The sequence below is a fragment of the Schistocerca gregaria genome, chromosome 4 (genome assembly GCF_023897955.1).
Source record: "Schistocerca gregaria isolate iqSchGreg1 chromosome 4, iqSchGreg1.2, whole genome shotgun sequence".
Lineage (NCBI taxonomy): Eukaryota > Metazoa > Arthropoda > Insecta > Orthoptera > Acrididae > Schistocerca > Schistocerca gregaria.
Window position 1 is genome coordinate 252,571,343 of NC_064923.1, and position 25,828 is coordinate 252,597,170.

The 25,828-nt window shown below is 45.4% G+C and overlaps 1 protein-coding gene across 5 annotated transcripts in view; it reads right to left on the reverse strand.

Moving 5' to 3' along the window:
- Positions 1–25,828, reverse strand: part of LOC126266947 (protein tincar) — a 531,342-nt gene that overhangs the window by 315,421 nt on the left and 190,093 nt on the right. The window lies entirely within an intron of this gene.

The window sequence follows — 25,828 nt, forward strand, 5'->3', positions numbered from 1 at the left end:
GTACCAAAACATTACTAAAATGTATTCTTGCGTGCCATGTACGTATGGACACTCCGACATTTCTGATATGTTTACAGATCGATGTCTGATTCAGTAGCCATGATATGGGTGTAGACACCAAGCATCGATAATCTGATAGCGTCGCAAAAGTACCATAATATAGCTATCGATTAGCAAAATAATCGATGTGACTGTATACAGACTTTTTTTTCTCATCCTTTGGTATGTATTTGCCACGTTGGTTATTTTGTATTGGGAGACTGTACAATACCATTTATCCTTACAAGCAATTTTCGTTGTAATTGCAGATCTGAAGATGGGTAACAACCTCAGCTGACACTAGTAATCAATAAAAATAATAAACTGCGATCTTGGCTAATAAAGGATCCTTTCCGAATTATATTTCTTTAGGTAAAATAGTAAATTGTCACTATTTGTTTTAGGAGGGCTAAAGTATTTGCAGTGTCTATGTGGTATGTAAGGTGGTCAGAAGCAGTCTGCAAAGCTTGTAAGAGTGTTGCGGGGTAGGTTGTTCTGAGAAATAACTGTTGTGCAAAAAATTATAAAAACTGCGCCGTTTCCGAGTTAATTAGCACTGAAGTGAGCCAATCAGGCTGTTACGCGCGCAAATTCAAGCGGCCCGCTGGATAATGTTAGTTTCTGTTGTTCTCATAGCGTAGATGTAACGCACAAAACTGCCTAGCCTCTGGTTCGGGTTCGATCCTTACCACTGTCCCATATCCAGTTTTGGCATCTCTCTCTTGTTCGGTTTTAGGAAACCAAACGAAGAATACGTTTGGCGACACTGTCTCCAGAGGGCAGCGTGAGTCTGCGAGGGCAACTCCCTGACTGGTTAACTTCAATGCTAATTAGCTCGGAAACGGCCAACGTATCGTTTTTTTCCGTAAGAATTTGTTCTCATCATAATGTACGTTGCAGCACCTTGTTTCATACTTTTTCTGACTAGCCTGTATATACAATAAAAGTGCACTAGCAAAAACTACATTCTGCGCGCTGTCTACACAGAACATATCTAACTTGCACAATATATGACAGTAATATTTGGTGCGATTCGTCTTCATGGGTAGAACAATACCAACGTTCAGCTGTAATTCATTATTCCGCTCTTACTGGATAATCCATAGAAAGGTTTGTGGATGGTATTTAATTTACGTGATCGATTTCGAACTGCTACAAGAACGTCTAGAGGTGAAATTGTATAATTTCGAAATCGATCGTGATAAATTAAGCACCATCAATAAAACAGCTGAATAGATTATACAATACCAGTTTATTAATATCACGTATAAACCTATTACCTTGGAAAAGTGGTTTTGGTAATCCACTGCAGTTAAAGGAGGACGTTAACAACTTAATGGCACGTTCGATAGTGTTCATGTCTGGAGAACGTGCTGGCCACTGTAGTCGAGCGATGTCGTTATTCTGAAGGAAGTCATTCACAAGATGTGCACGATGGGGGCGTCGTCCACGGAGACGAATGCCTCGCCAATATTTTTGCCGATATGGTTGCATTATCGATCGGAGGATGGCATTCTCGTATCATACAGCCGTTACGGCGCCTTCCATGACCACCAGATGCGTACGTCGGCCCCACATGATGCCACCCCAAAACATCAGAGTACCTTAGAACCTTCACCTTGCTGCACTCGCTGGACAGTGTTGGTTCAAATGTCTCTGAGCACTATGGGACTAAACATCTGAGGTCATCAGTCTCCTAGAACTTAGAACTACTTAAACCTAACTAACCTAAGGACATCACACAAATCCATGCCCGAGGCAGGATTTGAACCTGCGACCGTAGCGGTCGCGCCGGCCGCGGTGGCCGTGCGGTTCTAGGCGCTGCAGTCCGGAACCGCGGGACTGCTACGGTCGCAGGTTCGAATCCTGCCTTGAGCATGGATGTGTGTGATGTCCTTAGGTTAGTTAGGTTTAAGTAGTTCTAAGTTCTATGGGACTGATGACCTAAGACGTTAAGTCCCATAGTGCTTAGAGCCATTTGAACCATTTTTTTGAACGTAGCGGTCGCGCGGTTCCAGACTGTAGCGCCTGGACAGTGTGTCTAAGGCGTTCAGCCTCAGCCAGTTGCCTCCAAATACCTCTCTGACGATTGTCTGGCTGAATGCATATGCGACACTCATCGGTGAATGAACGTGATGTCAATCCTGAGCGGTCCATTCGGCATGTTGTTGGGCCCATCTGTACCGCGCTGCATGGTTTCGTGGTTGCAAAGAAGGACTTTGCCATGGACGTCGGGAATGAAGTTGCACATCATGCAGCCTATTGCGCACAGTTTGAGTCGTAACACGACGTCCTGTGGCTGCATGGAAAGCATTGTTCAACATGGTGGCGTTACTGTCAGGGTTTCTCCGAGCCATAATCCGTAGGTAGCAGTCATCCACTGCAGTAGTAGCACTTGGGCGGCCTGAGCGAGGCATGTCATCGACAGTTCCTGTCTCTCTGTATCTCCTCCATGTTCGAACAACACTTCCCTTGTTGAGAGCCGATCCTGGCACAAAGTAACAACGCGGACGCGATCGAACCGCGGTATTGACCGTCTAGGCTTGGCTGAACTATAGACAACACAAGTCTTGTACCTCCTTCCTGGTGGAATGACTGGAACTGATCGGCTGTCGGACCCCCTAAGTCTAATAGGCGCTGCTCAAGCATGATTGTTCACAACTTTGGGCTGGTTTAGTGACATCTCTGAACAGTCAAAGTGCCTGTGTTGTGATACAAAATCCACAGTCAACGTCTATCTTCAGGTTCAAATGGCTCTGAGCACTATGGGACTTAACATCTACTGTCATCAGTCCCCTAGAACTTAGAACTACTTAAACCTAACTAACCTAAGGACATCACACAACACCCAGCCATCACGAGGCAGAGAAAATTCCTGACCCGCCGGGAATCGAACCCGGGAACCCGGGCGTGGGAAGCGAGAACGCTACCGCACGACCACGAGATGCGGGCTCTATCTTCAGGAGTTCTGGGACCCGGGAGTGACGTAAAATGTTTTTTAATGTGTGTATTTAATACATAACGATACATCGATAAGAATTTCAGTGAATGTAAAAGAAAGTTCACTTTTTTTACACACTTCATATCTGTTCCACATGACTCTCCCTGTTCATAAGGCCGATATCCAGGCAATAATCCACTTCACGGACCAGTTCATAAGCACATGTGAAATCACAGAACACAGCATCGTCATAACCAGGATGACCAATCCGACAGTTTGGAAAATCTAGATTTAAAAATATGCGAACCTGCATATTCAACTGTATGGTACTCCAACTTGCTGAAAGGTACAGTCCAAGAAATCCGTATCGCGACAGAACGACGATTGTTAAGTTCTAACAAGCAGCCTGACTTATGAACAGGACAGACCATTTTCACTTACGGGACAGAACTTCGTGCACTCCACGCGTGCGACGGTTCCCGATTCCCTGCGCTTATGCAGCGACCGAAATTTTGAACTTTCTTTTACATTCTGTATAATTCTTAACTATGTGTTGCTATGCATTAAAGACTTGCATGCGTTTCTAATCGCTATGTACATTCGTTTTGAATTGTCGTATATAATTTTCCTTCTTCGGCTTGTGTTCTAAATAAGTGCTTTCGTGTTAAAGAAATACTTGGAATATACTTGAAATATCAAACAAGATTTCTGATACTGTTGTTACATGTATTTTTGATCCAAAGTAATCTGTCGATACAATTTTAGGTATTGGTTCCGATACCAAAAATCGAACCGAATCCGGTGCTGGAACATACGTAGCATACAAGTAAACCGAATCAAATTGCGTTTGTGTACTTTCAAAGTATGTTCAGCTAGAAGAGGCGACCTCCAAACTAAATCCCATTTGAGTATAGGGACATGTGCATCTGTTTCTTCCACTCCTTAACACATTTCTTTAGGTAGTTTTCCGTGATTCTTCGTAGGCGCTCCGCCGTTCCTGCTTTCGAGTGGATCGATTTTGATGAAACGTGTCACAATGTACGGACACAATCGCGCACTAGAACGACATGACAAGTAGTTCCTCAGTCTCTTTCCTTTTTTTGCCAAACGTTGTATAATTCGTCACATGTCTGAGGGATAAGAACACCAAGACATTCGTAAGGTAGAGCTAACAAAGACCATAAATGTTGGTTCAGCGATCCGGAGAGAATATGTGTCCCTCTCCTTCTTGAAGTCTGTTGGCTTCAGACCATGTGACGGAGCGGTAAATTTTCCAGAGGAAGTTATCGTAGGGAATTACACCCTGGCAGTATATTCCCACTCGACACAAGTTCGGAGGCATGAAAGACAAATTGGAGGAGCGAAAGTAAAGCGAAGGCAGTGGGGCTAAAGATCAACACCACCAAGACTCAGAGAGAGTTAACTTCGACACACGGGATCACCCCAGAAATGTTGCAAACACGGGAGAAGATATCTGTATGCCTTGAAAGCGTCGCTGCGAAAGCAGATGGGGCACGCAAAGATGTTAATATCTACGCAGACTGAGGTAATTTTGCGTTTCCCGTCTTTATAGAATACGGCTATGCAGAAGCATCTCCAAATGGAGGAAGACTAGAATATTCGGTAGTAATATGAAATCTGCTGTACGGAAGGTCACACCAAATTTACTGCTGTCAAACTGGAGTGTTCATAGATAGTTATTTGTGGGAGCTGTTCACTTATTAAAAATGTAGGACGGGGAGAATCAAATTGAGATGGTAGTTAAAACAGTCTGCACCGTGAACAGTCACGAAAAACTGAGAAAGGTAACCAGAAGGACAATGTGAAAGTGGGCTACGTAAAATCTTTCCTGAAAACATACTGTAGCTCGTCATTGACGAGAACAGCCAAATTGTATCTGATGAGACTATTTCTCTTCCCATACTTGGATTTGTAGTCAATTCTCGCTGTTTCCTGTTTTTTATTCGTTAGTTCACAAAATACACCGTTTTGCCTCTCTTTTTTTTCAATTTCTGAATTTGTTTTCTTTATTAGATGTATTGGAGATTAGCATTTGGCGATTCAGAGTAGTCAAATATCGGGTAAGGAAACTCTCACAAATCTTGTAAAGAAAATGCACCATATTATCTAGTTCCGCGTGTAGCAGGTAAGAAAACGGAAAAAAGAATTATACGAGTATTTATTAATTATTCGGAAGGCGCAGTTCTGATAATTGTATAACGTGTTACGGAAAATGATTCAAGTTGAGCCTGTAAACAGGAGTAAAAAAATCCTCCTCATACTTTAATGGGAAAACAGTAGTTGCAAATAAGGCCGTAAAGTAAAATGGTTCAAATGGCTCTAAGCACTATGGGACTTAACATCTGAGGTCACCAGTCCCCTAGACTTAGAAATACTTAAAGCGAACTAACCTAGCCCGAGGCAGGATTCGAACCTGACCGTAGCAGCCGCGTGGTTCTGGTCTGAAGCGCCTAGACCTGCTCGGCCACCGCGGCCGGCGCCGTAAAGTAGAAAGGATTCCAGCCTCTGTAAGGCACTCTAACAACACGACAGAATCAATCTGACAGGTAGATAGCAAGGACCGACCGAAGTAAGAAGATATGAGAAGTGGCTTTGTGCGAGAAAGAAATCTTTGCTCTGCAAAAGGGCTCCACTGTCGTGTCCTGGCACATGCCCTATCACCAACTTGGATGAAGGTGTGACCTGTGTGGTGCAATCAGGTCGTTGACGACAGTGTGGGCTGAGGTCTACTAAGTTAGCTTGAACGGGCTGAGAAGGAGAAAGTCTCCTATGATGCTTAGCCTGGAAAGGAGAAAAGAAGTTATAGGCTTTGCAGGTTGGTGCTCACACTTAAGGATACAATTTAAGAACAATTAATTCTCCAATAGTTCAGCCCTATTGAGAGAGGTGTCTTACAGTGGCTTTATATCTGTGAAAATCAATGAGTATTCCCTACTATTCTATATGTTACTCATTTTCAGCAACTAGCACTTTCTGAGTTCTACCATTTACTACCAGAGGTTGAGTGCTGTGCTTGCATCTCGTTCTGACAATACTAAGTCAAATATTTTAATTGCAGTGGGAGAGAAGTGCGAGTCAGCGCTTATTCCTCATTGTATTTTTACACACAGAAAAATATTACTCACTGCTACCTGTCGAGATAAACTCTACAAAGCATATTCTTTACTACCAGCGGGGAAACTGGTCGTTGATGTACTGATTTTTCAGGGAGTTTTGATCGAGTTTCTCCAGTACAGGTTTTCCTAAAGATTTTTCCAGAGCTTTCCAGAAGGCACTGTAATATTCTGGCTGTATGCCGGAGTCTGCTACTCGTCTTAGTGCCCGAGGGTGTCGTACTTTCCTAACCATTACAGCACCGCCGCTTCCTTAGCAGGTTCTCAAAGAGTCTGACTTTATATGGGGCACTGGCCCATTTCTTGATGTACACCTGACACCAAACCTTGTGTGTTCTCTTAAACATTACTATTAATAAAGTTTCTCTTGTTTCCTGGCACGCATGTCCCTTCTTACATTAATGAAATTCGACAGCCATGACATCAGAACTAATTACTCATTTACAGGGTGATCAGAAAATGTGTGAATAGCTTGTAAGTGTATTGCAGGGTAGGATGTGCTGAGAAATAATCGTTAAGAAAAAAGTTGGATAAGTTGCTCCTTTTCCGAGTTAATTAGCACTGAAGTCCGCCTATCAGGCCGTTGCGCTCGCGAGCTCACTACACATGGCAGGTAGTGTTCACCAGGCATCCGCAAAATCCAGACCCCTCCTCAGGATTGCCAAACGGCGTGGCGTGATTCATCACACCAGATCACTCTTTTCCAGTCATCCACTGTGTATTTACACCATCTCAAGTACAGCTTAGCATTCTCTATAGGAATGTAGGGGTCATGAGAAGCTGGTCGATCATTGTACCCCACTCTTTTTAACAACGTACAGACATTGTGGCCGCGCGGGATTAACCGAGCGGTCTAGGGCGTTGCAGTCATGAACTGTGCAGCTGGTCCCGGCGGAGGTTCGAGTCCTCCCTCGGGCACGGGTGTGTGTGTTTGTCCTTAGGATAATTTAGGTTAAGTAGTGTGTACGCTTAAGGACTGATGACCTTAGCAGGTAAGTCCCATAAGATTTCACACACATTGGAGCAGACATTGTGCTACTGTAGTTGGACTGCTGGTGGTACTTCGGGACTCACGAGTAGTAACTTCCGCCGATTTCCTGCGACTTTTTGCAACCACGCTCTACAGTGCCCGATGGTCCCGGTGTCCCGATGGGGCCTGCCTCATCATGGTTTGACAGTGTTTCTCTTCACGTTTCGGGTTGACAATCGCATGAACTGACAGTCGACTTGACAGCTTTGCAAAGAGAGAACTGTCGCTCATGGATTTGTGACGCAGGTGACATCCAGTGGTTAGCCCATACCCCTTTCCTTTCTGCTATTACTGCTTGCCTACTGACAGTGCCTCCCACCTTCCTTTATTGTGGCGGGTCGACCTCTCATGAAATCTAGTAAGCAATTCCTGGATACATAGGAGTGTCCGCATACTTTCGATCAGATAGTGTAAATACAAAATAGCACACACACACACACACACACACACACACACACACACACACACACACACACACACAGAGCGATTGCGTTCTTCCGACCATCTTTTTCCCGTTCTGTTCTTCGTATGTTATTGTTTAAGTGTGCGTTTCTTTATGATGTTTCTAAACTGTTCTCTATTGTCTATGTTGTCTTGTGTGATCCCCAGTTCTTTAATGTCTTCTTATGCTTCAGTGATCCACTTTGCCTTGTTTTTTTATGTTCAAATGTGTGTGAAATCTTATGAGAATTAACTGCTAAGGTCATCAGTCCCTAAGCTTACACACTACTTAACCTAAATTATCCTAAGGAGAAACACACACACACACACACACACACAAGCATGCCCGAGGGAGGTCTCGAACCTCCGCCGGGACCAGCTGCACAGTCCATGACTGCAGCGCCTGAGACCGCTCAGCTAATCCCGAGCGGCTGTGTCATGTTTTTGCTCTTGTTTACTATCTCAAAGATTTGTCTTGTGAGCGTGCTTTTATTCATCCTTCTGATATGTTCATAAAATTTCATCCTTCTCTTTCTATTGGTGCCGGTTATTGTTTCTATGTCTTTATAAATCTCTCTAGTTGGCCTCTTCATCCAATTTCCTTCCTGAAACATTGGTCCATATATTTACTCAGAAGTTTTCTTTCCTGCTTTTCAGTCTCTCAGATCTTCGTATGACAATGAATCTCTGTAGTTTCTGCAGCATACAGTGCTTCTAATAGGACTACTGTGTTGGAATGCCTTAGTTTCGTATTGACAGAAATAGATTTCTGATTATAATGGTGCCAAGTGAGCTTATATGCTTTTTGTAATCTGGAGATTCTATCTTTATTGGCTATTGAGTTCGGTCCTGATGGTTGGATTATCTCTCTCATATATCTCATATATCTGAAGCATGCAGTAAATGAAGCAGGCAAAAAGGAATACAAACGTCTCAAAAATGAGATCGACAGGAAGTGCAAAATGGCTAAACAGGGATGGCTAGAGGACAAATGTAAGGATGTAGAAGCTTATCTCACTAGGGGTAAGATAGATACTGCCTACAGGAAAATTAAAAAGAGACCTTTGGAGAGAAGAGAACCACGTGTATGAATATCAAGAGCTGAGATGGCAGCCCAGTTCTAAGCAAAGAAGGGAAGGCAGAAAGGTGGAAGGAGTATATAGAAGGTTTATACAAGGGCGATGTACTTGAGGACAATATTATGGAAATAGAAGAGGATGTAGATGAAGACGAAATGGGAGATACGATACTGCGTGAAGAGTTTGACAGAGCACTGAAAGACCTGAGTCGAAACAAGGCCCCCGGAGTAGACAACATTCCATTAGAACTACTGACGGCCTTGGGAGAGCCAGTCATGACAAAACTCTACCAGCTGGTGAGCAAGATGTATGAGACAGGCGAAATACCCTCAGACTTCAAGAAGAATATAATAATTCCAACCCCAAAGAAAGCAGGTGCTGACAGATGTGAAAATTACCGAACTATCAGTTTAATAAGCCACGGCTGCAAAATACTAACGCGAATTCTTTACAGACGAATGGAAAAACTGGTAGATGCAGACCTCGGGGAGGATCAGTTTGGATTCCGTCGAAATGTTGGAACACGTGAGGCAATACTGACCTTACGACTTATCTTAGAAGAAAGATTAAGAAAAGGCAAACCTACGTTTCTAGCATTTGTAGACTTAGAGAAAGCTTTTGACAATGTTGACTGGAATACTCTTTTTCAAATTCTAAAGGTGGCAGGGGTAAAATACAGGGAGCGAAAGGCTATTTATAATTTGTACAGAAACCAGATGGCAGTAATTAGAGTCGAGGGGCATGAAAGGGAAGCAGTGGTTGGGAAAGGAGTGAGACAGGGTTGTAGCCTCTCCCCGATGTTATTCAATCTGTATATTGAGCAAGCAGTAAGGGAAACAAAAGAAAAATTTGGAGTAGGTATTAAAATTCATGGAGACGAAGTAAAAACTTTGAGGTTCGCCGATGACATTGTAATTCTGTCAGAGACGGCAAAGGACTTGGAAGAGCAGTTGAACGGAATGGACAGTGTCTTGAAAGGAGGATATAAGATGAACATTAACAAAAGCAAAACGAGGATAATGGAATGTAGTCAAATTAAATCGGGTGATGCTGAGGGAGTTAGATTAGGAAATGAGACACTTAAAGTAGTAAAGGAGTTTTGCTATTTATGAAGTAAAATAACTGATGATGGTCGAAGTAGAGAGGATATAAAATGTAGACTGGCAATGGCAAGGAAAGCGTTTCTGAAGAAGAGAAATTTGTTAACATCGAATATAGATTTATGTATCAGGAAGTCGTTTCTGAAAGTATTTGTTTGGAGTGTAGCCATGTATGGAAGTGAAACATGGACGATAACTAGTTTGGACAAGAAGAGAATAGAAGCTTTCGAAATGTGGTGCTACAGAAGAATACTGAAGATAAGGTGGATAGATCATGTAACTAATGAGGAGGTATTTGAATAGGATTGGGGAGAAGAGAAGTTTGTGGCACAACTTGACTAGAAGAAGGGATCGGTTGGTAGGACATGTTTTGAGGCATCAAGGGATCACAAATTTAGCATTGGAGGGCAGCGTGGAGGGTAAAAATCGTAAAGGGAGACCGAGAGATGAGTACACTAAGCAGATTCAGAAGGATGTAGGTTGCAGTAGGTACTGGGAGATGAAGCAGCTTGCACAGGATAGAGTAGCATGGAGAGCTGCATCAAACCAGTCTCAGGACTGATGACAACAACAACAACAACAACATATCTGAAGCGGGCAACTTGTGCCACTTTCCTGTATTGAGTAGTAATGGGGAGATTATCTACAGGTTTGTTTTCCATATACTGTGTTTTCTCACAGGAGATTTGAGCCCAGTTTTCTGTGGGATTTCGTGTGGTTTTTCCAATGCAAGTTTGGCTTCCTCGCTTTTGTTAGTTAGAAAGGCCAGATCGTCCGCGAATGTCAGACGCTTCACCCTAATTCTCTGCTCTTTTTTAATCCCAAGCATATATATAATTGGTTCTAACGTTTTATTGAGTGGCTAGGGTAACAATTCTGTTTTCATATTTCGACGTAGAAGAAGATCTCTCGACATCGAGGGCTGAATACGTAGGAGATGCTCTACTTAGTTGTCTTGCTATCGTAAACAGTGCAGCAATCCTTGTTACAAGACTCACCGGAAGACGTTTCGTGCAAGACGTGTTCTTTCCACTCGCTCGTTCTAGCACGACGGAGTGCTCTTTGCGACGAACACGAACAGAGTCGAAGAAAAGGTCCTCGTCGTCGCTAATACAATGTTAACATACGAGTTGCCATGGTTTCGCCTGCCCCGGCCGGTCTCCTGAACCGACAGACGACGCCGTCGCGTGACGCTCTGAATAGAGGATGGCGGAGGCACGCACAGGTCCTCCAAGACGCCGGCAGCAGCCAGAATTCGCCAGAATTCCGAGAAGCCATTAGGCGGCCCCGGGCTATTATTCCGTGAAAAGGCGCCCTCAGATTACAAGGTGGGGAGATTGTATGCAAAGAGGTGCCGCGCCGAGGTGCGAGGCGTCGGCCGAGCAGGTGGGTAGCGGCTGAGCAAAAGGAGCCAGCCAGCCAGGGGTCCCAACGTGGCGCCGCGCCACGGCCCAGAAATGTAATAAATGGCCTGAGGGCGGGGGTGTAAGGCTGGGCTGCGTGAGTCATCGCGGGGGAGGCGGCGACGCGGGGGAGCGCTAGCCTATCCTCTCTCTCTCTATCTCGCTCTCTCTCTCTCTCTCTCCCTGCCTCAAGACGTGGGGCGGCGCCCCGTCCAGACACAGCAAGGCGCTCTTGATCGCCCCGAGGCATCCCGTGTCTTCACACAAGGTTCACGGCGTGGGCAAATTTTCCGAAGAGAAAACGGTGTGGCTCTACTCTGAAAATTCGTCGCAACCTGTGTTTCCTGCTGTCCTTTTATGAGAGGACTTTAAAAAGCAAGTTACACAGGATAATGGCAGGCGTGTATCTTTTACTGAACGCCACACTACATGTTAAAGTGACACTGATACATGACTTAATATTTTGGGTTTTGGAACTCAATCAACAAAAACGGAAACCTTATACACTACTGGCCGTCAAAATTGCTACACCACGAAGATCACGTGCTACAGACGCGAAATTTAACTGACAGGAAAAAGATGCTGTGATATGCAAATGATTAGTTTTTCAGAGCATCCACACAAGGTTGGCGCCAGTGGCAACACCTACAACGTGCTGACATGAGGAAAGTTTCCAACCGATTTCACACACACAAACAGTACTTGACCGGCGTTGCCTGGTGAAACGTTGTTGTGATGCCTCGTGTAAGGAGGAGAAATGCGTACCATCACGTTTCCGACTTTGATAAAGGTCGGATTGTAGCCTATCGCGATTGCGGTTTATCGTATCACGACATTGCTGCTCGCGTTGGTCGAGATCCAATGACTGTTAGCAGAATATTGAATCGGTGGGTTCAGGAGAGTAATACGGAACGCCGTGCTGGATCCCAACGGCCTCGTATCATTAGCAGTCGAGATGACAGGCATCTTATCCACATGGCTGTAACGGATCGTGCAGTCACGTCTCGATCCCTGAGTCAACAGTTGGGAACGTTTGCAAGACAACAACCATCTGCACGAACAGTTCGACGATGTTTGCAGCAGCATGGACTGTCAGCTCGGAGACCGTGGCTGCGGTTACCCTTGACGCTGTATCACAGACAGGAGCGCCTGCTATGGTGGACTCAACGACGAACATGGGAGTACGAATGGCACAACGTCATATTGTCGGATGAATCCAGGTTCTGTCTACAGCAACACGATGTTCGCATCCGTGTTTGGCGACATCGCGGTGAACACACATTGGAAGCGTGTATTCGTCATCGCCATACTGGCGTCTCACCCGGCGTGATGGTATGGGGTGCCATTGGTTACACGTCTTGGTCACCCCTTGTCCGCACTGACGGCACTTTGAACAGTGGACGTTACATTTCAGATGTGTTATTACCCATGCCTCTACCCTTCATTCGATCCCTGCGAAACCTTACATTTCAGCAGGATAATGCACGACCGCATGTTACAGGTCCTGTACGGGCGTTTCTGGATACAGAAAATGTTCGACTGCTGCCCTGGCCAGCACATTCTCCAGATCTCTCACCAGTTTAAAACGTCTGGTCAATGGTGACCGAGCAACTGGCTCGTCACAATACGCCAGTCACTACTCTTGATGAACTGTGGTATCGTGTTGAAGCTGCATGGGCAGCTGTACCTGTACACACCATCCAAGCTCTGTTTGACTCAATGCCCAGGCCTATGAAGGTCGTTATTACGGACAGAAGTGGTTATTCTGGGTACTGATTTCTCAGGATCTATGCACCCAAATTGCGTGGAAATGTAATCACATGTCAGTTCTAGTATAACATATTTGTCCAATGAACACCCGTCGATCATCTGCATTTCTTCTTGGTGCAGCAATTTTAATGGCCAGTAGTGTATTTTTGGTTTTGTAACTCAATCGGCAAAAACGGAATTCTTATAGGATAAATTCGTTGTCCGTCTGTCTGTCGGTCTGTCCGACTGTCTGTCGGTCTGTCCGACTGTCTGTCGGTCTGTCCGACTCTTAAAAACCCTTCTTCTCAGGAATGGGTAAATAAATGAAGTAGAAATGTAAATGACATATTAAGTTCAAATGTCCCTTGGACTGTGTTATAAAGCTTCTAAGCCAATGCAGTCAAAAGACACGGCCATTTATGTTACATATTCTGATACTCACAAACTTGCTCACTGTAGGATACCTCCCCTTGGCCTACGATCGTGAAATTTGGCAAGTAGCAAGGTTTCACAGTGCAGCCACATGAAGAAATCTGGAAGTTGTAAATCTGTAATCAATCACACAAAAAATTGTTTTGTTTGTACTCTGTCTGTCTGTCTGTCCCCTCGTTTGTTAAGACCCCTTTTTTAGAAATTTTTACACGTATCAAGTTGAAATTTGTCATATACTATAAGCTTCTAAGTCAATGCAATTGAGAGATAAGGCCATTTATGTCACATATTCTGATACTCGCAAACCTACTCATAAAAAACCAACAGAGTACTTACTTTTGACATAGAACCCTGAAATTTGGCAAGACGCAGGGTTTGACATTACAAGTAAAGGAAAGAATACAAAAATTGTTAATTTATAACTATGTTATCCTAGCAGACTAAAACTGCGTGCCGGACCGAGACTCGAACTCGGGACCTTTGCCTTTCGCGGGCAAGTGCTGTACCAACTGAGCTACCCAAGCACGACTCACGCCCAGTCCTCACAGCTTTACTTCTGCCAGTACCTCGTCTCCTACCTTCCAAACTTAACAGAAGCTCTTCTGCAGACCTTGCAGAACTAGCACTCCTGAAAGAAAGGATATTGCGGAGACAGGGCTTAGCCACAGCCTGGGGGATGTTTCCAGAATGAGATTTTCACTCTGCAGCAGAGTGTGCGCTGATATGAAACTTCCTGGAAGATTAAAACTGCGTGCCCGCGAAAGGCAAAGGTCCCGAGTTCGAGTCTCAGTCCGGCACACAGTTTTAATCTGCCAGGAAGTTTCATAGCAGCGCACACTCCGCTGCAGAGCGAAAATCTCATTCTGGAATCTTTCTATTCTTCGACGACAGAAAACCGCTTCTCGGTGAAGGAGCCATTCTGGAACCGCTGTGTGAATGTCATCGCTGGAAAATCGCTTTCTAACAGATGTTCAGGTTGTCGAAAGGATGGAATCGCACGGTCGAAAATCTGGACTTCCCGATCACATAACCCAAGTCTGTTAACTCCCATCGCGCGGCCATAATCACTTCGGAAATCTTTCCACATGAATGACCTTAGAACAACTGGCATCTCCTCCAGTGCACTGCCCTTTCATACCCTGTGTACGCTATAGTACCGCCATCTGTATATATGCATACTGCTTTCCCATGACTTTCGTCACTTCACCGTACTCCTCGAGCCACCGTCGTATCAGCCTAACGTATAGTACAGTATTGTTGATCATATCAGTGTTGTGAAATCGAAACAACTGACACGATCTTCTTCTTTCTTTTTCTTTTTTTAAAAAAAGATGGCGCCACTTTTATGCCAAACAGTCGATCCACAAGCCAGTGGTATGGGAAACAAAGAAAAAAAAAAGTTCAAATGGCTCTGAGCAGTATGGGACTCAACTGCTGTGGTCATCAGTCCCCTAGAACTTAGAACTACTTAAACCTAACTAACCTAAAGACATCACACACATCCATGTCAGAAGCAGGATTCGAACCTGCGACCGTAGCGGTCGCGCAGTTCCAAACTGAAGCGTCTAGAACCGCTCGGCCACACCGGCTGGCGGTCTGGGAAGCGTTCACGCTGTCCATCGGAAGAGGTAACTACGAAGGTTGGAACTTTAATAGTGGCAACTACTTATTTACAGCTCGTACAAAATTGATTGAGTTTTACTTACCTTCAAACTAGCCACCAGCATTGTGTATAACCCGTTGCCAGCGATCTGGAAGTCGTAGGCCAGTTGGGTTGACAGTTCGAGCGGCGCGGTCTATTGCCCGACGAGTTTGTAGCAGTTCTGAAGCGAATGCCGTGAAGTGTTTCCTTTACTTTAGAAATCGAGTTCAACTCACAAGGGCTTAAGTCAGGGGAGTGCAGTAGGTGGTATAGCACTTATCAGCCCCATCAGTCAAACAAATCAGTAACGTTACGGTATGTTGATGATTTTTTACTTATGGACCGTCTGGCAGGAACTGAATATAACACAATTTTAGTGTCATACGCGTTTCACCTGTATTTTCTGCGAGGCATCATCAATGGCCTGGAATATGTACATATGTTTTCTACTTAATTTACATTTTTGTCACTGTGCTTATAAATTATATATACACCACAACATAACACACACACACACACACACACACACACACACACACACACAAACGCACATACAAATGCATGCACGAACAGATCACAGATCTTCAATAATTACGCTCGAAAGTTTGGCAATAACATTCGATCTTTGGCAAAAACATTTGACAGTCGGCAGCAGAAACCATAACATTGCATTGAAACAAGCGTTCAGTTCATAGTGCTGTGGAATGTGGAAAAAACCCGCGAATTGGCATTCGTAAGAAGAAGAACAACACCAAAAATGCAACAGGAGCGTAATATCTAAGAAATTGTCTACGCAACCTGTTAGTACAGTTGAAAACATTACTACTTAATAGGAAATACCAACCACCAGAACTGTTTATAACTTATAGGCACAGTGACGAAAATGTAAATTAAATAGCAAACATATGTACATATTCCAGGCCACTGATGATGCCTTGCAGAAAATAAAGCCGAAACGCGAATGGCACTAAAATTATGTTTTATTCAGTTGCTGTCAGACGGCTCATAAGTAAAAATTATCAACATACCGCAATATTACACGCAACTGAGGAAGACAGGACTACAAAAGTTGAAGAAATCAGTAACAGCTTGCATTGTACGTGCTTGAGCATTGTCGTGCAAAATGATGGTCAGGTCCTGCAGAAAGAGTCATAACTTCTGTGTCTAAGATGGTCGTAGGTTGTGTTCCAAAAATGAACAGCATGGAGATGGAAGTGATGACACTTTCTGCAGGACCTGACCATCATTTTGCAGGACAATGCTCAAGCACATACAGTGCAAGCTGTTACTGATTTGTTTGCCTGATGGGGCTGCTAAGTGCTATACCACCTACTGCACTCCCCTGACTTAAGCCCTCGTGAGTTCAACTCGATTTCTAAACTGAAGGAAACAAAAATGGTTTAAATGGTTCTGAGCACTATGGGACTTAACTTCTGATGTCACAGTCCCTACTTAAAGCTAACTAACCTAAGGACATCACACACATCCATGTCCGAGACAGGATTCGAACCTGCGACCGTAGCGCCTAGAACCGCTCGGTCACTCCGTCCGGCTGAAGGAAACACTTCACGGCATTCACTTCAGAACTGCCACAAACTCGTCGGGCAATAGACCGCGCCGCTCGATCTTTCAACACAGCTGGCAGTGCTAAGGGTATCCTACGACTTCCAGATCGCTGGCAACGGGTTATACACAATGCTGGTGTAAGGTCAGTAAAACTTTGAAGCACCTGTCTATTTTGTACGAGCTGTAAATAAATAGTTGCCACTAGTAAAGTTCCAACCCTCGTATGTTGTACGGCGCGTTGCGGACGCGGCGAAGCAGCGGACGGCGCACGCGGTCGATGGCGTCTGGTGCTCTGCGAACCATCAGTCAGGCTGCGCGGCTCTGGGCGGAGTGTTGAAGCAGGAAGCGCCGCCTCCCAGATTAGCGAGCGCAGGGGCCGCGCTGGCGGCATTAATATGCAGTCACGCGATGCGCCCAGCACGGCACCGTACACGGCCCGCAGCTGCGCTCCCACGTACCGGGCTCTGCCGCCCGTGACGGGGTGTGGCGTGGGTGCGCTGCTGCGGCCGACCAACAACAGCCACCGGCTGCCAGCCCTGCATTTCTCATTGTCGTCACGGAGCGTTAAGACAGCCGGGGGGAAATGGATAAACACGAGTACACGCCCGTACCACAGGCAATAATGGTTTGGCTGCAAGCAGATGCCGCAGCCGTCTCCCCCTCCTACGGAAGGGAACTCTGCTACAACGAAATACGGATCCGTGAGTTGCGGTGGGGTAAGAAACAACACTATTGAGACGCCATCAACATACCAGTGAGGTAAACTCGTTTATTACATTGAAGCACTCTGTCTTCAGGCCACGAGTGGCCTACCGGGACCATCCGACCGCCGTGTCATCCTCGGTGGAGGATGCGGATAGGAGGGGCATGGGGTCAGCACACCGCTCTCCCGGTCGTAAGATTGTATTCTTGACCGAAGCCGCTACTATTCAGTCGAGTAGCTCCTCAATTGGCATCACGAAGCTGAGTGCACCCCGAAAAGTGGCAACAGCGCATGGCGACCTGCATGGTTACCCATCCAAGTGCCTACCACGCCCGACAGCGCTTAACTTCGGTGATCCGGTGTATCCACTGCGGCAAGGCCGTTGCCGTTTTACACTGAAGAGGCAAAGAAACTGGTCCATCTGCCAAATATCGTGTAGGGCGCCCGCGAGCAATCAGAAGTGCCACAACACGACGCGGTATGTACTCGGCTAACGTCTGAAGTAGTGCTGGAGGGAACTGACGCCGTGTATCCTGCAGAGCTGTCCATAAATCCGTAAGAGTACGAGGGCTTGGAGATCTCTTCTGAACAAGACCTTTCGAGGCATCCCAGACATGTTCAATAATGTTCATGTCGGGGGAGTTAGGTGACCAGCGGAAGTGCTTAAACTCAGAAGAGTGTTTCTTGAGCCACTCTGTAGCAATTCAGGACGTGTGCGATGTCATATTGTCCTTCTGGAATTGCCCTAGTCCGTCGGAATGCACAATAGACATGAATAGCTGCAGGTTATCAGACAGGATGCTCACGTAAGTGTCACTTGTCAGAGTCGTATCTGGGGTCCCATATCATTTCAACTGCATATGCACCACACCATCAACTTGAACAGTCCCCTGCTGTCATGCAGGGTCCATGGATTCATGAAGCTGTTTTCGTACCCGTACACGTCCTCAGCTCGATACAATTTGGAACGAAACTCGTCCGAATAGGCAACATTTATGTAGCCATCAACAGTGCAATGTCGGTGTTGACGGGCCCTGGCAAAGCGTAAAGCTTTGTGTCGTGCAGTCATCGAAATTACACGAGTGGGCTTCGGTTCCGAAAGCCCATGTTGTTGATGTTTAGTTGCGTGGTTCGCATGCTGACACTTGTTGATGGCCCAGTATTGAAATCTGCAGCCGCGCGGGATTAGCCGAGCGGTCGTGGGCGCTGCAGTCACGGACTATGCAGCTGGTCCCGGCGGAGGTTCGAGTCCTCCCTCGGGTATGGGTGTGTGTCCTTAGGATAATTTAGGTTAAGTAGTGTGTAAGCTTAGGCACTGATGACCTCAGAAGTTAAGTCCCATAAGATTTCACACACATTTTAAATCTGGAGCAATTTGGGGAAGGGTTGCACTTCCGTCACGCCGAACGATTCTCTTCAGTCGTCGTTGGTCCTCTTCTTGCAGGATCTCTTTCTGGCCGCGGCGATGTCGGAGATTTGATGTTTTACAGAGTCCTGATATTTACGGTACACTCGTGAAATGTTCGTACGAGACAATCCCCACTTCATCGCTACCTCAGAAATGCTGTGTCCCAGCGATTGTGGGCCGACTATAACAACACGTTCAAGCTAACATAAATCTTGATATCCTCCCATTGTAGCAGCAGTAACCGATCTAACAACTGCTCCAGACACTTGTCTTATATAGGCTTTGCCGACCGCAGCACCGTATTCAGTATGTTTACATGTCTCTATATTAGAATACGCATGCCTATACCAGTTTCTTTGGCGCTTCAGTCTATACTATAAGATCAAAAGCTTCTATGACCACTAGATGTCACGAGAGGCAGATCAACCATTGTGAAAGGATGTGGACAGTATTGTGTTGTCAGTAGAGAAGCAGTGGGTCGATCAGGACAGCATTGACTTTGAATTTAGACCAGTCATTGTAAGTAACAAATCCGTCAGGGACATTTCACCCCAACTACAACCGCCTAAGTCGAGTGATGGTCACGTGATTGGGAGACAGAAATGCGAAGCTAAACCACGAGCCGGCGGATATTATGCACAGAAGGACAGGGACCGTCGAGCATTGCGGATGGTGGTTAGAAATATTGCAAGTAATCAACAGAAAGAACCATTGGTGAGTTTCAAAGCTCTTCCAGCATTCCAGCTTGCACAAAGAATATGTGTAGGGAGTTTAAAAGAATGGGAAACAATGGTCGTGCAGGTCCTCAGAAGCCACACATCTCTGCGATGTTTGATGTGGTGTAAAGTGTGACGCCTCTGGCCAATGGATGACTGGAAACGAGTGATTTGGTGTGATAAATCACACTATACCGTGCGGCAATCCGATGGGACAGTTTGGGTTTGGCGAATTCATGGAGGACATACCTGCCTTCATGTATAGTACCAACAGTGAAGGCGGTTGTATTGCTCGTGGTTACGGTGTGGTCCCGTTATTGCACATAAGGATATGAACACATTTTGCAGCACTATGTACTGCGTACAGGAAAGGGATGGATTCAACACGATGATTGTTTATGTTAACATGATAATGCCCCCTGTGAGGCATTGGTATGTGGACAATAATATTCCTGTAATGGACGGGCCTGGCCGGAGTCCGAACTGAACTCAAGTGAACACATTAAGGATGAGTTAGAACGTCCACCTGTCCATACGTCATCGTTCAACATGACCACCGTCTCTAGATTCAGCTCTTGAGGATGAATGGGCTGTCATTGCTCTAAACATTCAGACGCGTTGAAAAGGTCCCGAGCAGATTTACAGACGTCGTAAGGACTGATTGCGGACGCAGCCCATAGCATCCGTATGCTTCTGATCAACTTATGAACAGACGTTTCATCAGTGCAGCAGGATAACAAAAATCATAGTGACTGAGTTACAAAGATACATTCTAAATGTACAGGCGGAACTAATAATGTTTAATTATCAACTCTAAAAAAATGTTGTGTAATTAATTTTGTTGTTGTTTGCAGATACATGTCCGCAATTATGTTACGCATAGAACTCCCGGCGGCACTGTATAGTTGCACGCAGATTGAGCAGAGGAAACAAACAGTGTCATGCCATCACCACTTTCTCAATAGACCGCTCGATTTTGGTTTGCCTCTTCTGGCAAACTGCTATGGTGCTCTTGGGTGAAGATTTCAGTGTGTATTGGGGCAACAGATGTATAATTGCCCTTTTTTTTGAGGTGATAAGTAAAAGTTTATGAAGCCCCTCGTAAAATATAGACACGCATTTACAAATAATTGTTTAAGAAATGAAACATGGATCTAGCTTACACTGAGCCCAGCAACTGGTGTGAAATGACAATTGCCTGGAGAACAGATGATAGGTGGAGTGGCTTCCAACAGAATTGATATTTCAGAGAGAAAAAAAAAGAAAGGAAGAACAAAGGCGTAGATGCTGAGACGAAATGAGAACTAATAGGGGAGTGCCATCACCAACGACAGCACGAAATAAGAACAAATGGAGGCAGCTTCGAATGGCTTTCGCTCAGCAGTGAAAAACCAACATCACACAGTTAACTAAAGAATAGGCTAGATTTTCAGACGGAGCTCATCGCAAGATAAAGAAGCGAAAGGTACTGCTGTGAAATTCCCATCCAAATCGATTTCGATGTACTCTGAAGAACTAATCTTGCTGTATTTCTTTTGTTGCATTGTCATGAAACAATAAAGAAATAAATAATAAAAAGGACTTACACAGGTGTGATAGTTTCTGCAAAACTAGATACATTTCCCAATCTAAAGCGGAGAACAAAATGCGCTGTGTAACACCCCCGTAAACAAAAATCTAGGAAGTATGACATATGTAGCAGGCTGAGTTTTTTAACAGGTTGCTAAGGGTACAACGCAATTCCGTATTTATTTTGCTTCAGTCGCAGCTGTCAGCCCAGAAAAGGTTGCATAGAATATAGAAATTGGAGTAAACAGTTTCTTTGTTAAAGAAACTGTGCCAGCTGGAAGTCACTTAGGGAAAATGCAGAAAATCACACTTTAAAGAAACAGCAAAGGAACAATATCAAAATGGCCGCACTTGTATTTCTAAGAGAGGATTTCAAAAAGTAAGTTACTCATACTTGCAATCCAAGTAACTTCAGAGTGACGCGAACATGTCATTATATTTTGAACAAAATCAATAACCAAGTCTCTTTAAACAATGGCCCGAACGTTCTACTAATACACTCCTGGAAATGGAGAAAAGAACACATTGACACCGGTGTGTCAGACCCACCATACTTGCTCCGGACACTGCGAGAGGGCTGTACAAGCAATGATCACACGCACGGCACAGCGGACACACCAGGAACCGCGGTGTTGGCCGTCGAATGGCGCTAGCTGCGCAGCATTTGTGCACCGCCGCCGTCAGTGTCAGCCAGTTTGCCGTGGCATACGGAGCTCCATCGCAGTCTTTAACACTGGTAGCATGCCGCGACAGCGTGGACGTGAACCGTATGTGCAGTTGACGGACTTCGAGCGAGGGCGTATAGTGGGCATGCGGGAGGCCGGGTGGACGTACCGCCGAATTGCTCAACACGTGGGGCGTGAGGTCTCCACAGTACGTCTATGTTGTCGCCAGTGGTCGGCGGAAGGTGCACGTGCCCGTCGACCTGCGACCGGACCGCAGCGACGCACGGATGCACGCCAAGACCGTAGGATCCTACGCAGTGCCGTAGGGGACCGCACCGCCACTTCCCAGCAAATTAGGGACGCTGTTGCTCCTGGGGTATCGGCGAGGACCATTCGCAACCGTCTCCATGAAGCTGGGCTACGGTCCCGCACACCGTTAGGCCGTCTTCCGCGCACGCCCCAACATCGTGCAGCCCTTCCTCCGGGTGGTGTCGCGACAGGCGTGAATGGAGGGACGAATGGAGACGTGTCGTCTTCAGCGATGAGAGTCGCTTCTGCCTTGGTGCCAATGATGGTCGTATGCGTGTTTGGCGCCGTGCAGGTGAGCGCCACAATCAGGACTGCATACGACAGAGGCACACAGGGCCAACACCCGGCATCATGGTGTGGGGAGCGATCTCCTACACTGGCCGTACACCTCTGGTGATCGTCGAGGGGACACTGAATAGTGCACGGTACATCCAAACCGTCATAGAACCCATCGTTGTACCATTCCTAGACCGGCAAGGGAACTTGCTGTTCCAACAGGACAATGCACGTCCGCATGTATCCCGTGCCACCCAACGAGCTCTAGAAGGTGTAAGTCAACTACCCTGGCCAGCAAGATCTCCGGATCTGTCCCCCATTGAGCATGTTTGGGACTGGATGAAGCGTCGTCTCACGCGGTCTGCACGTCCAGCACGAACGCTGGTCCAACTGAGGCGCCAGGTGGAAATGGCATGGCAAGCCGTTCCACAGGACTACATCCAGCATCTCTACGATCGTCTCCATGGGAGAATAGCAGCCTGCATTGCTGCGAAAGGTGGATATACACTGTACTAGTGCCGACATTGTGCATGCTCTGTTGCCTGTGTCTATGTGCCTGTGGTTCTGTCAGTGTGATCATGTGATGTATCTGACCCCAGGAATGTGTCAATAAAGTTTCCCCTTCCTGGGACAATGAATTCACGGTGTTCTTATTTCAATTTCCAGGAGTGTAGTTCGATTCCTCGACGATGGAATTCCGCTCCTCGGTCACGGAGCCATACGAGAATCTACATCTACATCTACATGATTACTCTGCAATTCACATTTAAGTGCTTGGCAAAGGGTTCATCGAAGCACAATCACACTATCTCCTTACCATTCCACTACCGAACAGCGCGCGGGAAAAACGAACACCTAAACCTTTCTGTTCGAGCTCTGATTCCTCTTATTTTATTTTGATGATCATTCCTACCTATGTAGGTTGGGATCAACAAAATATTTTCGCATTCGGAAGAGAAAGTTGGTGACTGAAATTTCGTAAATAGTTCTCGCCGCAACGAGAAAAGTCTTTGTTTTAATGACTTCCATCCCAACTCGCATATCATATCTGCCACACTCTCTCCCCTATTACGTGATAATACAAACCGAGCTTCCCTTTTTTGCACCCTTTCCATGTCCTCCGTCAATCCCACCTGGTAAGGATCCCACACCGCGCAGCAATATTCTAACAGAGGACGAAACGAGTGTAGTGTAAATTGTCTCTTTAGTGGACTTGTTGCATCTTGTAAGTGTCCTGCCAATGAAAAGCAACCTTTGGCTCACCTTCGCCACAATATTATCGATGTGGTCTTTCCAACTGAAGTTGTTCGTAATTTTAATACCTAGGTACTTATTTGAATTGACAGCCTTGAGAATTGTACTATTTATCGAGTAATCGAATTCCAAAGGATTTCTTTTGGAACTCATGTGGATCACCTCACACTTTCTGCTATTTAGCGTCAACTGCCACCTGCCACACCATACAGCAATCTTTTCTAAATCACTTTGCAACTGATACTGGTCTTCGGATGACCTTACTAGACGGTAAATTACAGCATCATCTGTGAACAACCTAAAAGAACTGCTCAGATTGTCACCCAGGTCATTTATATAGATCAGGAACAGCAGAGATCCCAGGACGCTTCCCTGGGGAACACCTGGTATCACTTCAGTTTTACTCGATGATTTGCCGTCCATTACTACGTACTGCGACCTTCCTTATAGGAGATCACGAATCCAGTCGCACAACTGAGACGATACCCCATAGGCCCGCAGCTTGATTAGATGTCGCTTGTGAGGAACGGTGTCAAAAGCTTTCCGGAAATCTAGAAATACGGAATCAACTTGAGATCCCTGTCAATAGCGGCCATTACTTCGTGCGAATAAAGAGCTAGCTACTTTGCACAAGAACGATGTTTTCGGAATCGCTGTGGGAATGCTCTTATCAGAGGAAAATCTGCGATTGTTGTGAATCAGCTCCTCGACTGCACATTCAAAGTCGTCTGTGGTCGATCTTGAAGGGCGTGCTTTCCGATCAACATCAACCACGTACGTGCGGCCCTGATCAAATTGTTGGCACCATTTCACTACGGCTGCACATGACATCGCTTTTGGTCCATATACCGCCAGAATTTCACGACGAATCCATGTTTAATTTAGATGTTTCTCCTTCAAAAATCGGCTGGGCTATTTGGCCACCCCCCTCCCACCCCTCACCCCCCACTGTGATGCACCTGTTATCCGTAATGCAGCAAACTCAAATGGTGATCTGTCTCCTCGCAATGCGCTACTCTTGTTCCGCAATGGTCTTTGCGGAGAACGTATGTGTAATAACATACTTTTTTAAGTCCGCACGTAGGACACTTGGAAAAGGCAAAGAAAAATTACGAGTACATGGACAACAATCCGTAAATCTTACAAAATAAGAGCTGACTTAGCCCGAAAACCTCGAATCAAAGCTATGTGTTCTATCAATCTGATAGAATAAGTACGAACAGAAAAATGCAATATTTAAAGTGACTGGAAGCACTTGGGGCAGTAAGACCTTAAGCACTGACTTGTTTAAAAGGACCCTTTAGCTCTGAAAGGGAAAATGCACATGGATTTCTCTCTCTCTCTCTTCCATAATGTGGCTCTGGTAATTCCAGACTTAACATACATGAAATACCTGATTTTTCGATTTTATTTTATTTAATTAATTTATTTATTTTTTTGTAAATACTACAGAACATTAGCTCGGGTATGATACGATTGGGAACGACAACATGAATAAAGTACGGTAGCTTTGTGCACGATACTTCCCAACGCACAGCAATCTGCTACTCTGCATGCTGGCAAATGTAAGCTGAACTCTGGACATGAATGCCAACATATCGCGCGTTCTGGTAGGGCTTCCGGCCGTGAGCAAACCACCGAAGATCACTTTACAACTGCGAAGTGCTGTCGCACCAAAGAGGTTAGTGTGCCAGCGATCTAGTTGGATGGGTGGTTGAAATTTATTCAGTTTCAACTTTTGCATAATTGAACAGTAGAGAGAGAGAGAGAGAGAGAGAGAGAGAGAGAGAGAGAGAGAGAGAAATCGTTCGCTCCAAGTTTATCTCTTACACATTTATTTCTGCTTATTTCCCTACCAGTGCTACCGATACTTTCGGTAATCCTACCATTTACTAAGTTATTTACGTATTCTACCAGAACTACCAACCATAGTTTTAGCAGAGAGCAACTCTACTTGTCTGACACTTCCAGGAAAATACTCCCGTGAAATTTCGATAGTAAATCTCTCCGTGATGCACAACGCATCTCTTGTAGCGTCTGCCACAGAAATTTGTTGAACATCTCGATAACGCTCTGACGTCGACCAAACGATCCGAAGACGAAACGCGCTGCTGTTCGATGCATCTTCTCTATCCTTTTTATCATCGTTACCCGATAGGGGTCCCAGACTGATGAAAAATGTTCAATAATCGGTCGAAAACGCCCCTATCATTTTCAAATTCCTTACGCTTCAAGATAACTACTGCAATAATTATCACCTCATAACTGCGATTGTGCTAATTCTACGTTGCACTAACGCTACTGCAGAAAGAGTGTTCTCGATCACAAATGATAAATGACTTGATTAAAAGATCAGGTTTAGTATCGAAGCC